The following is a 14,579-nucleotide window of genomic DNA, read 5'->3' as shown; positions in this document are numbered from 1 at the left end:
TGTCAATTCCAAGCCCCATGCTAATACACTCTCCATTTAATGAATTAGAATGACCATCATTTATCACCAAGGCCCCACTTAGATTGAGGGCACTTTAGTTCTCAGGCTTATTTTTACTTTCCTGGAAGGCCTGAATTAACCAGAAACTTCCTGAGAAAGCTTGGGCCTAGCAGCTTCACTGATGAGTTTGCAATATTGGGCCAACCTTTGCAAGAAAAATAGTTGAAAGGAAGATGGCGAAAAGTGATCAAGACAGAGACTTTTTCTTATAAAAGAGATTCCAGAAAAGTAAACTTTATCTTTATTGGATTGGGCATGCCTCCTGAGGAAAGAGAATGCCATGTTCTCATTGGGTGTTATTTCAACCCTATTGCTTGCCCATCTGTGGACCTGGGAGAGAAAAAACACAAACACATGGAAAGAGAGGGGGTCTTGGGATCTGGGAAATTAAGATGTATTTCCCAGGAAACTTCAGATCTTAAGGTTTAAGATTTTCAATGTTTTGGCCAGCTTCAAAAATAAGAGCATGTTTCCTTAAGAGCACCACACACATTTTAAAATGTGCTCCTTGGAACCATACATCGGATGGCCTCATTGTCTATAGGTGCTCTAATTGGGGGCAAAACATACAATAATGTAAATTTCCTCTTAAATTTAGAGCTGGTTCTTAAACAGAATGATTCTCTGTGGCATGAAGCAAATGACCTCTTCTATTCTTTGGAGTAGTCTAAGCCAGAGAAGGCCCTGTAGATGACATAAATCTTTTCTTTATCTCTGTCTTTGATGACATTCTTCTGAATAATTTTGACACATACCAGAGCCTTCTAGAGGGTTGAACCATGTGCAGGCACTCCAGTTCAGCCCAGGAAGCTCTCTTGGAGTCTCCAAACAACCCTGTTGCCATAGCTGAAAACCTCTGAGTGGCCTCAGTCAATGTCACATAGAGCAGAAAAGTCACTCTACTGAGCCTTACCCAAATTCCTGACCCACAAAATAATGAAGTTTAATTAAACTGCTATTGTTTGAAGCCATTACATTTTGGTGCAGTTTCTTGTGCAGCAAATGGAAAGAAGGTGTTATACGACAAAAATCTTAAAATGTGATATGGGCTTTGGGACTTGGTGGATGCTGGTATGGCCTCAAAAGTATTGTAAATGTAATCTCAAAGAGCCTCATGAGGCCATTGCTCAGGGCTCCTATGACACTGCGAAAAGGTTATCTGAAAATGAGGAAGAAATGATGCTTGCTATGCAGTGGCACAGTTTGCCATAAGTGTTGCCTCTGGAGATTTGGAAATTCAAAAGGGTAAATCTTAAGGTACTCATGGGCTTGGCTGTGGAGATCTCCAGGAGGAGTGCAGAAAGTGCCAATTGGCTTCTTCTACTGATTATGATAACTAAAGAAAGAGAGAGGAAATGAAGAAGAGACTATTATGCTTTTTTGAGTCAAATTTAGAAGAATTATAATATATCCAGGACTTGTTGGGCTTGAAAATAAAACTGTTTTCTATACACAGTGTCTCCCGGCAAAAGATTTTCAAAGTAATATATAGCAAGATCAAATACAGAGTCATCAGTAGAGCATAGCCTCAGGGTAAATATCTCACATATGTAGCTATAAGACCCTTTAGGAGGATTTCAGGAAGGTTTAGTATAGGCTTTTAGAGGTCCTCTCAGTTAAATGATAAAGCTTTCAAGAATTTTGAGGGTATTTTTCTATATCAGCCTTACACATGGCCCAGGTATAAAAGGACTTGTCTCAGAAAGAAATTGGAGTGTGACTTTGTTTACTGGAGTTTATTATGAGTTGATATGAGAAACCCACAAAGTTGCTAAAGAAATCAAAACAGCTTGGAATGAAATAAACAGAGATAGTACAAAATTAACTTCTGTGAGTGAGAAGCAGGCTAAGAGAGCTACATTGGTGTAAACAAAGACTTTTTTTTATGGATGAGAAATGATGATTTGAAGGGAGGGATCAAGAGCCCAAACATCAAAGCCAAGAACCAATCATAATCCCCTTACAAGGGAGCAGAATTGGGCCCCAGTCAAGGGATTAAAGTGGTGCCATGAGTCTGAGTGGATTGCTACGGGCCTATGAATACTAGGTACTTTCTGTTCCTTCCCTTTTTTGGATGGAATTGTCTATTTTGGCCCGTTTCACCGTTATAGGTTGTTTCACCGTTATAGGTTGAGAAGCCTTTTTCTTTAATTCACGAATACTATGATCAATGGGAACTGTACTTGACCACCAGTGGTGAACCATAACACTTTTTTTTTTTAAAAGATTTTATTTATTTATTTGACAGAGAGAGATCACACGTAGATAGAGAGGCAGGCAGAGAGAGAGAGAGAGGGAAGCAGGCTCCCTGCTGAGCAGAGAGCCCGATGCGGGACTAGATCCCAGGACCCTGAGATCATGACCTGAGCCGAAGGCAGTGGCTTAACCCACTGAGCCACCCAGGCGCCCGAACCATAACACTTTTAAAGAATGATCGCCTTAGCTTCATTCATTGTGATCTCAAAATGGGAACAACGCAAATGTCATTCAGCAATAAAAAGAGATCAGACACTAAAGACTACATATTGTATGTTTCCGTTTATATTAAGTAGTTCAAGGACATGCAAATTAAGCTACAATGGTAAAGGTTACAGGAGTGACTATCTAACTCCAGGGGAAGTGGAATCGACTGGAAACAGGCTTAAGAAAATCTTCTGAGGTGATGGAATATTTTTTATCTTGGTGTGGGAGATGGTACATGGATGCATACATATGTAAAAATTAATTGTGCTATGCACTTAAGCTTTGTGTGTTTTTATGGTGTCACTGATATCACAGTTAAAAATAAATCAGCAGTCATTGTATTGGAAATTCCAGGTGTGGCTGTCCTCCCTATTGTTTAGGTAGATACACACGTGCACTGAGAGAATTCTCTTTTACTCTTCCTGGAGTCAGTCATTAGTGGGTCTAATAGTGATTTCACACATGCATAATAGTGAATCACACAATAGTGATTCACACATGCACTGAGGGAATTCTCTTTTACTCCTCCTTGGGTCAGTCATTAGTGGGTCTAATAGTGATTTCCTCTCTTCCTTTCCTCCATATATTAGCTAAGAAGGAACTTCATTTTTGTATCAGTGAATCCTCATAATAATCATATGATTTAATCAGTGCTTTGTATTCCTTGTTTTTTTGTTAGAATATTCTTTCATTTCTCACCATTCTCTTTGGAGATTCTTACATTAATTTTGCTCTTGATATTTCACTTTTGACTTCTCCTGATTTTGGAATCAAACACTTTTCATCATTGATTTTATTTTATAATCTGTTAATGCCAGCATTTTCCAAATCAAGCTTCAAATCACAGTCTAACAATTCATAAGCAATTAGAGCCATATTTATTTATGGCACTGATTGGCATTATGCAAATTAACTCCATTTATAGAACAGTGGCTTTTATAACCAGAAAAGGTAATATTACTTTATATGTTAAATATATTTTGTTTTCAGATGGGTAATCTGCAGTTTTGTTTCTTCTCTCTCTCTTTCTCTTTTTTTTTTTTTGTCCTTTGCTTGAGATAAATTCACTGCATATTGCATGTTCCAAATTTAAACCTGACACCTAGATAGAAAGCTGACAAACAGGAAACGACTAAAAGGAAGAGGTTCTTCCTACCACATTTGATACCATCAAAACAGACGTTTTTTGTAAAATCTTTTTCTTTTGTTTTTCTTTTGGGCATAAGGGAGTGGAACAGTAATGGTTGTCAGTTTATACATTTATCCCTTCAATGCCTATGTTAATCAAAAAGTGATTGAACAATCAATACAGTATCTTTGGGTACATGCCTTATAATTTGGTTTGGATCAGATTATTCAGCTTTTATACCCTTCGCTGGGAAAGTTACAAACCAATGAAACGTAATGTGTCCTTCTTAGGGCATTGTCCCCAACTCTTACAGAAGAATAATTGCATATGCTTATTTCCTATCTACATAATGAAGAAAGCCAGTCCATGCACATGTAAACCATGGAGACTATTGTCTGTTGACTGAACACATGAACTTCAAGTCAATCCCTTAGACATAAATGCTTCCATCTTTTAAACAAAAGTGAGACCTGGAAATAATCTGTGGTGTAGGTGTGAAATTCTGGATGTTTTATAACTAGCCATGTTGACCATCCCTGAATTTACTATTTTAATTGGAATTTTAATTAAAAAAATAGTACATGGTCATTATAAAAATTAAAACAGTACCGAAGCTTATTAAGATAAGTAAATCTCCCCCCTGCCTGCTCTGCCTCTCCCTTTAACTCCCTTCCCACACAAAGTCACCTTCATTAACAGTTGGTAGGGATCTTTCTGTTTTGTGCATTTGCCACTTAAATGCAATATGTATCTAGAGACTAGTCATTCTCTCTCTTTTTATCCAAATGAAGTTATGCTACATGTAATGATCTAAAATTTTGTCTACTTAAAAATATACCTCATCTTGTTACTAATAGTAATCGACCCATTTCAAAAATTTTTTTAAGATTTTATTTATTTATTTGACAGACAGAGATCACAAGTAGGCAGAGAGGCAGGCAGAGAGAGAGAGAGGAGGAAGAAGGCTCCCTGCTGAGCAGAGAGCCCGACGCAGGGCTTGATCCCAGGACCCCGAGACTATGACCCGAGTTGAAGGCAGAGGCTTCAACCGATTGAGACACCCAAATAAAATTTTTTTGGCTAATTTTGCCAATTATTTTTACTTTTTTACATTATGAATAATATATTGTATTCATAGAGATTAAAAGATTGCAGATGAGGCTAAAGTCCCTTTAATCCTTGCTTTGATTTCTGCCCCTACTCTCAATACTTCTCTTATCACCACTGTTGACAGCTTTATAAATGTCCTGCCAGACGTTATTCTTTGCATTTATATATCATTATTTACAAAATCATTAACAATTTATAGTAGCCTTTCTGTCTTTTTGTTTAACTTAAAGAGGTTTTCTTTTTCTTTCTTCTTTTTTCATCTAATTTCTTTTCAGTGTAACAGAATTCATTGTTTATGCACCACACCCAGTGCTCCATGCAATATGTGCCCTCCATAATACCCACCACCAGGCTCCCCCAACCTCGCACCCCCCGCCCCTTCAAGACCCTCAGGCTGTTTTTCAGAGTCCATAGTCTTCCACGGTTCATCTCCCCCTCCAATTTCCCTCAACTCCCTTCTCTCCATCTCCCCACGTCCTCTGTGTTATTTCTTGTGCTCCACAAGTAAGTGAAACCATATGATAATTGACTCTCTCTGCTTGACTTATTTCACTCAGCATAATCTCTTCCAGTCCCGTCCATGTTGCTCCAAAAGTTGAGTATTCATCCTTTCTGATGGAGGCATAATACTCCATTGTGTATATGGACCACATCTTCCTTATCCATTTGTCCGTTGAAGGGCATCTTGGTTCTTTCCACAGTTTGGCTGCTATGAACATTGGGGTATAGATGGCCCTTCTTTTCACTACATCTGTATCTTCGGGGTAAATACCCAGTAGTGCAATTGCAGGGTCATAGGGAAGCTCTATTTTTAATTTCTTAAGGAATCTCCACACTGTTCTCCAAAGTGGCTGCACCATCTTGCATTCCCACCAACAATGTAAGAGAGTTTCCCTTTCTCCACATCCTCTCCAACACACGTTGTTTCCTGTCTTGCTAATTTTGGCCATTCTAAATGGTATAAGGTGGTATCTCAATGTGGTTTTAACTTGAATCTCCCTGATGGCTAGTGATGAACATTTTTTCATGTGTCTGATAGCCATTTGTATGTCTTCATTGGAGAAGTGTCTGTTCATGTCTTCTGCCCATTTTTTGACATGATTATCTGTTTTGTGTGTGTTGAATTTGAGAAGTTCTTATAGATCCTGGATATAAGTCTTTTGTCTGTTGAAATGGATGTATTCCTGGAAAACTATAAACTTCCAAAATTGAACCAGAAAAAATTGACAACCTGAATAGACCAATATCTAGTAATGAGATTGAAGCAGTGATCAAAAACCTCCCAAAAAACAAGAGCCCAGGACCTGATGGATTCCCTGGGGAATTCTACCAAACTTTCAAAAAAGAAATAACACCTATTCTCCTGAAGCTGTTTCAAAAAATTGAAGCAGAAGGAAAACTTCCAGACTCTTTTTATGAAGCCAGCATTACCCTGATCCCCAAACCAGGCAAAGACCCCACCAAAAAGGAGAATTTCAGACCAATATCACTGATGAATATGGATGCTAAGATCCTCAACAAGATCCTAGCAAATAGGATCCAACAGCACATTAAAAAGATTATCCACCATGACCAGGTGGGATTCATCCGTGGATTGCAAAGATGGTTCAATGTTCACAAATCAACTAATGTGATAGAACAAATCAATAAGAGAAGAGAGAAGAACCACATGGTCCTCTCAATTGATGCAGAAAAAGCATTTGACAAAATCCAGCATCTGTTCCTGATTAAAACGCTTCAAGGTATAGGGATAGAGGGAACATTCCCAAACTTCATAAAATCTATCTATGAAAAACCCATAGCAAATATCATCCTCAATGGGAAAAAGCTCACAGCCTTCCCGTTGAGATCAGGAACACGACAAGGATGCCCACTCTCACCACTCTTGTTCAATATAGTATTAGAAGTCCTAGCAACAGCAATCAGAAAACAAAGAGAAATAAAAGATATCCAAATTGGCAAGGAAGAAGTCAAACTCTCTCTCTTCGCAGATGACATGATACTTTATATGGAAAACCCAAAGACTCCACCCCCATACTACTAGAACTCATACAGTAATTCAGTAATGTGGCAAGATACAAAGTTAATGTACAGAAATCAGTTGATTATACACTAACAATGAAAACACAGAAAGGGAACTTAGAGAATCGATTCCATTTACTATAGCACCAAGAACCATAAGATACGTGGGAATAAACCTAACCAAAGAGGTAAAGGATCTGTACTCGAGGAATTACAGAACACTCATCAAAGAAATCGAAGAAGACACAAAAAGATGGAAGACCATTCCATGCTCTTGGATTGGAAGAATAAACATTGTTAAAATGTCTATACTGCCTAGAGCAATCTATACTTTTAATGCCATTCTGATCAAAATTCCACAGGTATTTTTCAAAGAGCTGGAGCAAGTAATCCTAAAATTTGTCTGGAATCAGAAGAGACCCTGAATTGCTAAGGAAATGTTGAAAAAGAAAAACAAAACTGGTGGCATCACGTTGCCTGATTTCAAGCTTTACTACAAAGCTGTGATCACCAAGACAGCATGGTACTGGCATAAAAACAGACACATAGACCAGTGGAACAGAGTAGAGAGCCCGGATATGGACCCTCAACTCTATGGTCAAATAATCTTCGACAAAGCACGAAAAAATATACCGTGGAAAAAAGACAGTCTCGTCAATAAATGGTGCTGGGAATATTGGACAGCTATATGTAGAAGAATGAAATTTGACCATTCTCTTACACTGTACACAAAGATAAACTTGAAATGGATAAAAGACCTCAACGTGAGACAGGAATCCATCAGAATCCTAGAGGAGAACATAGGCAGTAACTTTTTCGATGTAAGCCACAGCAACTTCTTTCAAGATATGTCTCCAAAGGCAAAGGAAACAAAAGCAAAAATGAACTTTTGGGACTTCATCAAGATCAAAAGCTTCTGCACAGCAAAGGAAACAGTCAACAAAACAAAGAGGCAACCCACGGAATGGGAGAAGATATTTGCAAATGACAGTACAGACAAAAGGCTGATATCCAGGATCTATAAAGATGTTTTCATTGTATATAATGTTCCACTATGTTCTCCTGCACTCAACAATTTGTTCTGGAGACCATTCCATGTTAGTACACATAAATCTATCCTATTCTTTTTTTTAATTTTATTTTTTTAATTAACATATAGTGTATTATTAGCCTCAGGGGTACAGGTCAGCGAAACACCAGGTTTACACACTTCACAGCACTCACCATAGCACATACCCTCCCCAATGTCCATAATCCAACCACCCTCTCCCTACCCCCTTCTCCTCAGCAACTCTCACTTTGTTTATCCTATTCTTTTAACTAAGACCATAGTACATATACTATATATATATATATATATATATACACTATATATACTATATATACTATGTACATGTACTATAGTATATCTTGTTTAGCCCCTCCACTATTTAAGGTCACTTAGGTTGTTTCTGGGTTTTTTCATGCTTATGAATAACGCTACATAATCTTTGTAACTTTAAATGTGGTTGCTTACGTAATTGTGCAAAACATGTCAATTTATGAACATATTAAAGATGATACCTTCCTGCCAATATTTGCAGGTCATGGTTAGTAACCTGAGCATTTTATTTAACTGATAATAAAAAAATATGATAAAATGTGTGACTTTGTCAATAATTCTGACAATATCAAAGTGTTTCACTTTGTATAGAATAAGGGAGGTTAATGAGAAGTGAAATTAATAGGTCACAGTAGGTATGTAATTTTTTGTTTCAATAAATACCACTGAATTGGCCTGCAAACTATACCAAATTCAATTCTACCAGAAATTCTCATTTCTTCACATTATTGCTAATAATATTGTCCAGTTTTTAGTTTTTTTTAAGGAGGCTCCATGTTGGGCATAGAGCCCAATGTGGAGCTAAAACTCACCACCCTGAGGGCATGACCTGAGCTGAGATCAAGAGTTGGATGCTTAACTGACTGAGCCAACCAAGCACCCCAACACTGTCCAGTTTAAAAATTTTTTTAATCAATCCAATCAGTGAAGAGTGCTATATAATTGATTATAATTTACGAGCCTTCAAACTATACCACCGGCTTTCCCAGGTGTCCAGCTTACAGATGGCAGATGGCGAAACTTCTTAGCCTTTAAAATTGGATGAGCCAATATCTTATAATAAATGTCTTCATATATACATAATATGTTTATTTATATGCATAAATATGATATCTGCAAGATAAGATAGTCATAATATTTATCTTATGACTAGTATATTAATCAAGGTTCTCCAGAGAAACAGAACCAATAGGATATATGTATATACATATGCACATATATATGTATGTGTATATATCTTATATGTGTATGTATACAAATATACATTTATATGTACTTATGTATATTATCTTATACATGTTACGTATGCATATATACCATATATATATGTATATATCTTATATATATAAAAATACATTCTAGTAGTCCTGTTTCTCTGGAGAACCTTGACTAATACACTAGCCATAACCTATACAGTTTTGTAGACAGACAACATTTTTAAATGTACTGATATAATTAACATATTTTTGTATGAACTATTACATACCAAGATTGTGCTAAGTGTTGCAAGGTTTATATAGGGGAGCAAGGCACAATGTAGTGGTAATTTATCTCTCTACCATAATTGGGGGCAGTTGTGTATTTAAGAGAGAACAGGGTTACAGAGGGTCTTCAAGAAGCTCTCATAGCATTTAAGATATGTCTTGATTTTACAAATTAAAGTGACCACAAATTATTTGAACCTGTTCCTATTGAATCTGGACAGACCTATGACTGCTTTCACAAGTAGACTATGTCACCAGTGACACCATGGCATTTTTGGGTCTAGACTTTCAGAGGACTGGCAGTTGTAGCTTTGATTTCTGAGAACCCTGAGTCACCATGTGGCAGTCTGACTACCTTCCTGGAGTGAAAGAGAGGGGCCAAAGTGAGCCTAGTCCTCTATCTCTTCCTGTCAAGGCACCAGTCTGGAAAATAAAGATGCCTTGGATTCTCCAGATGAGCTTAGGTCTTGGCTGGATACTATCTGGCAACCCTACTGGATCCCATGTGTCTGAATTCCTGACCCAGAAAATTATGAAATATAGTAGTTTACGTTTTAAGCCACTGAGTTTAGCAGTGATTTTTTTTTTTTCAAAAAAAAAAAGTCACTGTTCAAATTTTATTTGGTATTTTAGTTGGTATGACACTTAGTTGGTTGCATGGTCTTTTTACATTATATGGCAATGTACACTATATTCTGACATACATGGTACATGAAGTAAGATCCTTTGGAACAGTTATGCACAATACATGCAATAATGAATTTATATGTTGGAGCCCAGGATGTGACTGACTGGAAAAGATGAACTAGGCATGTTGGGTGTTGGGTGAAGGAACCAGAAGTCATAGAACACACAGGAAATACGCATCTGGTTGGAAGAGCACCTGCAGCATACGTAATATTGGCAGTGGTGCCTCTGAGTTGAACCCATTTAGGACTACAAAGGCAGGTATCATCCAGCATTAGAGTATAGCTGCAGGGTTTGCTGAACCATTCCTATTTAGAACTTTAGGAAACTGATGTTTTTTCTCTGAGTAACAGATCAGATAATAAGGACAATGTACACAACCTCCAACTAAAACCCCGTCGTAGTCTAGACAGTGAAGTGATACATTAGAAAACTTTAAAACTTCAGCTCCTTTTGGATCCCCCAGAGTGTATCTGCACTCTTCTTCAAACAGGCCTCCTCCTCAGGAGTCAGAGTCACCTTCACAACATCTGAAATTCCATTCTGTCCCAAGATGCAAGGAACACTAAGGAAGACCTCATCTTTTATTCCATAGAGACTCTTAATCATGGTGGAAATTGGATGCACCCGCCTAAGATTCTTCATTATACTTTCTGCCAAATCTGCCACAGACAGTATGGCCCAGGAAGTGTAGCCTTTCAGTTTGATTACCTCATAGGCACTGTCAACCACCTGTTTGTGAACCTCTTTCCACTGTTCCTTATCTGCATCAGTGCCTAAGTCAGGGTGCAGATTCTTCAGAGAGACACCAGCAATGTTTACTCCACTCCATACAGGCACACTAGAGTCTCCATGCTCCCCGAGGATCCAATCGTGACAGCTTCACGGGTGAACTCCCAGCCTTTCTCCCATTAGGTACCAGAACCGGGTTGAATCCAGATTGCAACCACTTCCAATGACACAGTTTTTGGGAAAGCCACTTATCTTCCAAGCCACATAGGTCAAGATATCCACTGGATTGGAAACAACAAGCAACTTGCAGTTTGAGCTGTATTTGACGACATTGGGAATGATGAACTTAAAGATGTTCATGTTACGCTGGACCAAATTAAGACGGCTCTCTCCCTCTTGCTGACGTGCCCCAGCTGTGATAATAACCAGCTTGGAGTTTGCAGTCACATTATAGTCTTTGCCAGAGACAATTTTTGGTGTTCTAAGGAAAAGGCTTCCATGCTGGAGATCCATCATCTCTCCCTTCAGTTTGTCTTCCATGACATCAACAAGAGCAAGTTCATCTGCCAAGTCCTTCATTAAGATACTGATGGCACAAGCCATGCCAACAGCACCAACCCCAACAACTGTAATCTTATTTTGGGGGGACATGTTCTTCCTTAAGAAGATTCTGAATCAGCTGATCTTTGAGAGTTGCCATTTTGGACTTAGAACCAAAAGGAATCGGGAGTGCACGTCGGGAGGGCGGGCGTCAGCAGCGCGTGAGACTGGATCTGGACTTGGCGGCAGCGGCTCCGACACCTTAACAGTGATTTTTAAAGCAGCAGTAGATAACTGGAATAAAGACTGATTTAAGAGCATTATCTAAAAGGAAAGAAAATGCTGCCGTTGCAGTAGATTAATCCTCAAGATGACAGAGCTTACAATATGAATCCCTTGCAGTGCAAATCTTTCGCTTAACTTACAGTAACAGAGCACCATTCTTTCATACATATTTTTGTGTTGTATGCATGTACTTCTTACAGAGATAACACAAACCAACAGAATCATTTAGGAATAAATTCTGACCCTGAAACAATTAGGTGCTTTTAGGTGGCTTCAATCTTAATGCAGTGTGTGATAATTATGACTTAACTCAGCCTGGGACTTGAATCCTCAATATCAAAATAAGATAGGAGGTCAGCTGGTACAATTCCCTTACTTTATATTAAAACAAAACAAAACAAAACAAAACCCTGTGTCTGAGAGAGATTGAGCATTTTGGCTAAGTTCTCATGAATGATTGTGGCAAAATCCGGAATAGACCTTTGGTCTCCTAACCCTTCTTCTAGAACCCTTTATTACATTGCATTGCAAACCATGAACACATGTGTGCGTGTATGCACAGACACCTAGGCACAAAAATATAATTTGGTTTTAAAATTTCAGAACTCAATTACTGTAATACTATGCAACAATCTGATTTCGAAGGCCAAGCAGTCATTTGACTACCAGTGTATACAGTGGTATACTTGTAAATGTTTAACAATTGGCTCTTTGAAAAAAATGAAGGAAGTCCTGATTTGTAGCATTTGCTGACTTCTGTAGTATAGCTAATCCCCACTGTGGCCAAATTCAAGCTATATAACATGAACTTGGGAGTTGGAAGAGATGTGTCAACTCAGGTTGCTGAACCAGTATGAGCCAGCTCCAGCACATCAATGATTATACCACTTTAAGAAAAGCCAATGTAAAAACAGACATATTTGAAGTGATTATTCACAACAGATTATTTACAAAGTGAGTCACCTCACTTTCTTGAAGAGCTGGAACTTTTATTTTTATTTTATTTTATTTTTTTAAAGATTTTATTTATTTATTTGACAGAGAGAGATCACAAGTAGGCAGAGAGGCAAGCAGAGAGAGTGAGAGGGAAGCAGGCTCCCTGCCGAGCAGAGAGCCCGATGCGGAACTCGATCCCAGGACCCTGAGATCATGACCTGAGCCGAAGGCAGTGGCCTAAACCACTGAGCCACCCAGGCGCCCCAGAGCTGGAACTTTTAAATGCATTAAAATATTACTTGCAAAGCAACATTTCGATTTATATTGCAATGAAACATTGCTCAAAGCAATATGTATACATAGTCCCTGTGGACAATACAGCAATGCTCACCAAATCCTCTCCGTGCTCCTTACATTTCTCGGACCTTGTAGACAGCTTGGACCCAGGTGATAAGTTTAGGTCAATGACTTATGAGTGGAAGTGATATCACTGACTTCTGGAGAAAGGTAGCTAAGGACTGTGAGTTCTTCATGCCTTGTCCTGACACGATAGCCTTGGAAGCCACAGGCTGAAATGATGACATCACAAGAGGAAGGGAACCTGAATTCTTGAGTCAACAAATGGAAGGCAGCTCTGCTGACCCTCTTCAGACTTTGCAAAAACAAGAAGTTATTTTATCTGTGTCTGAAATCACTGAGATTTGGGGGGTTGTTACTACACGACAGCAAGGATTATCTTGACTAATAGGTTTATAAGGCAATTTCATATATTTGAACTGATGGAAACAAGGAAAAGCTATGACTTAGAAAGAGAAGAATGAAGATAAGACAGAAAGTAGGAGAGAGTTTCCAACTTCTCATTAACCAGTGAAGTTGTTTCTGACGATAAACTTCTGATGCCGTTTAATACAGGAATAATGCTCCATATGCTATTAGGCTGCCTTTTAAAGATAGCGTTTTCATTTGGAGGTCTAACCAGTTAAAATTATAACAACAATATTTGCATGTCCCTTTTAGAGCTATAAATCATTTTTGTATCCTATATTAATTATTTCTTTCATTTCTTTCTTTGTTCATTAAACAATTATTTATTGGATGCTTGTGATATTACAGTGTGAGGTGCTGGGAATATAACGATGAAAAAAGCATAGACTCTACCCTCATGGAATTTCTAGTTCTGGGAGTTACACAGTTATTAATCAAATTATTTAAGAGTGTTAAGTGTTTCAAAGGAAAAGTATGGGATGCTGTGAAAATGTAATAGAGGCATTTTTTTAAAAAATGAGTTTGTGGTCAAAGTGGAAGGGAAATGATATGCTCTTCCCTGAGGAAGTGATATTTGAATCAAAATCTGAAGGATCAATAAGAATTAAAATGAAGAGGAGTTAAAATGAAAAATAGGAGTTAAAATATGAAGGATCAACAGGAGTTAAAATTTCCTCTTACTGCTGTAATACTTTACCGCAAACAGTGGCTTAAATATACATAATTTATTATCTTACAATTATGGAGTTCAGAATGGGTCAGTAGGGATTCATTCTTTCTGGAGGCTCTAGGGAAGAATCTGTTTAAGGAACAGATCACCTTTTCTAGATTCTAGAAGACCGCCACATGCCTTGGCTCATAGCCCTTTTCCAGTAATGTCAGCACTCTGAGTTCTGTTTCTGTGGTCACATCTCCTTTCCTCTGATTCTAAACATCCTGCCTCATTCATATCTCCTTCTTTCTGATTCCAACTTCTTCCCTCCCATGTGATTACATTGATCTACCTGGATAATCCAAGATAATCTTCCTGTCTTAAGATCTTTAACTTAATCACATTTGCAAAGCGCCCTTTTAATATAAAATCAATACAGGTTTTGGACATGGACATGTCCATTAGGACATGGACATCTTTGAGGGCCATCATTTTGTCTACCACAGTGTACAAGATAATGGAAACAGCATTTACTAAAGTGCTGAACTAGAGGGACATGTGTCATTGGAGAAACAATGAAACTACTATGACTGGACTGTCACATTAAGGGGA

The 14,579-nt window shown here is 38.1% G+C and overlaps 1 pseudogene; it reads right to left on the bottom strand.

The window, feature by feature from the left end:
• Nucleotides 1-10,401: 10,401 nt before the first annotated feature.
• On the bottom strand, nucleotides 10,402-11,556 carry LOC123940140 (annotated as a pseudogene).
• Between the last annotated feature and the right edge of the window lie 3,023 nt (nucleotides 11,557-14,579).

Source organism: Meles meles, chromosome 4 (genome assembly GCF_922984935.1).
Source record: "Meles meles chromosome 4, mMelMel3.1 paternal haplotype, whole genome shotgun sequence".
Classification (NCBI taxonomy): Eukaryota; Metazoa; Chordata; class Mammalia; order Carnivora; family Mustelidae; genus Meles; species Meles meles.
The sequence above is the reverse complement of the archived record's forward strand: the minus strand, read 5'-3'. Positions and strand labels throughout refer to the sequence as shown.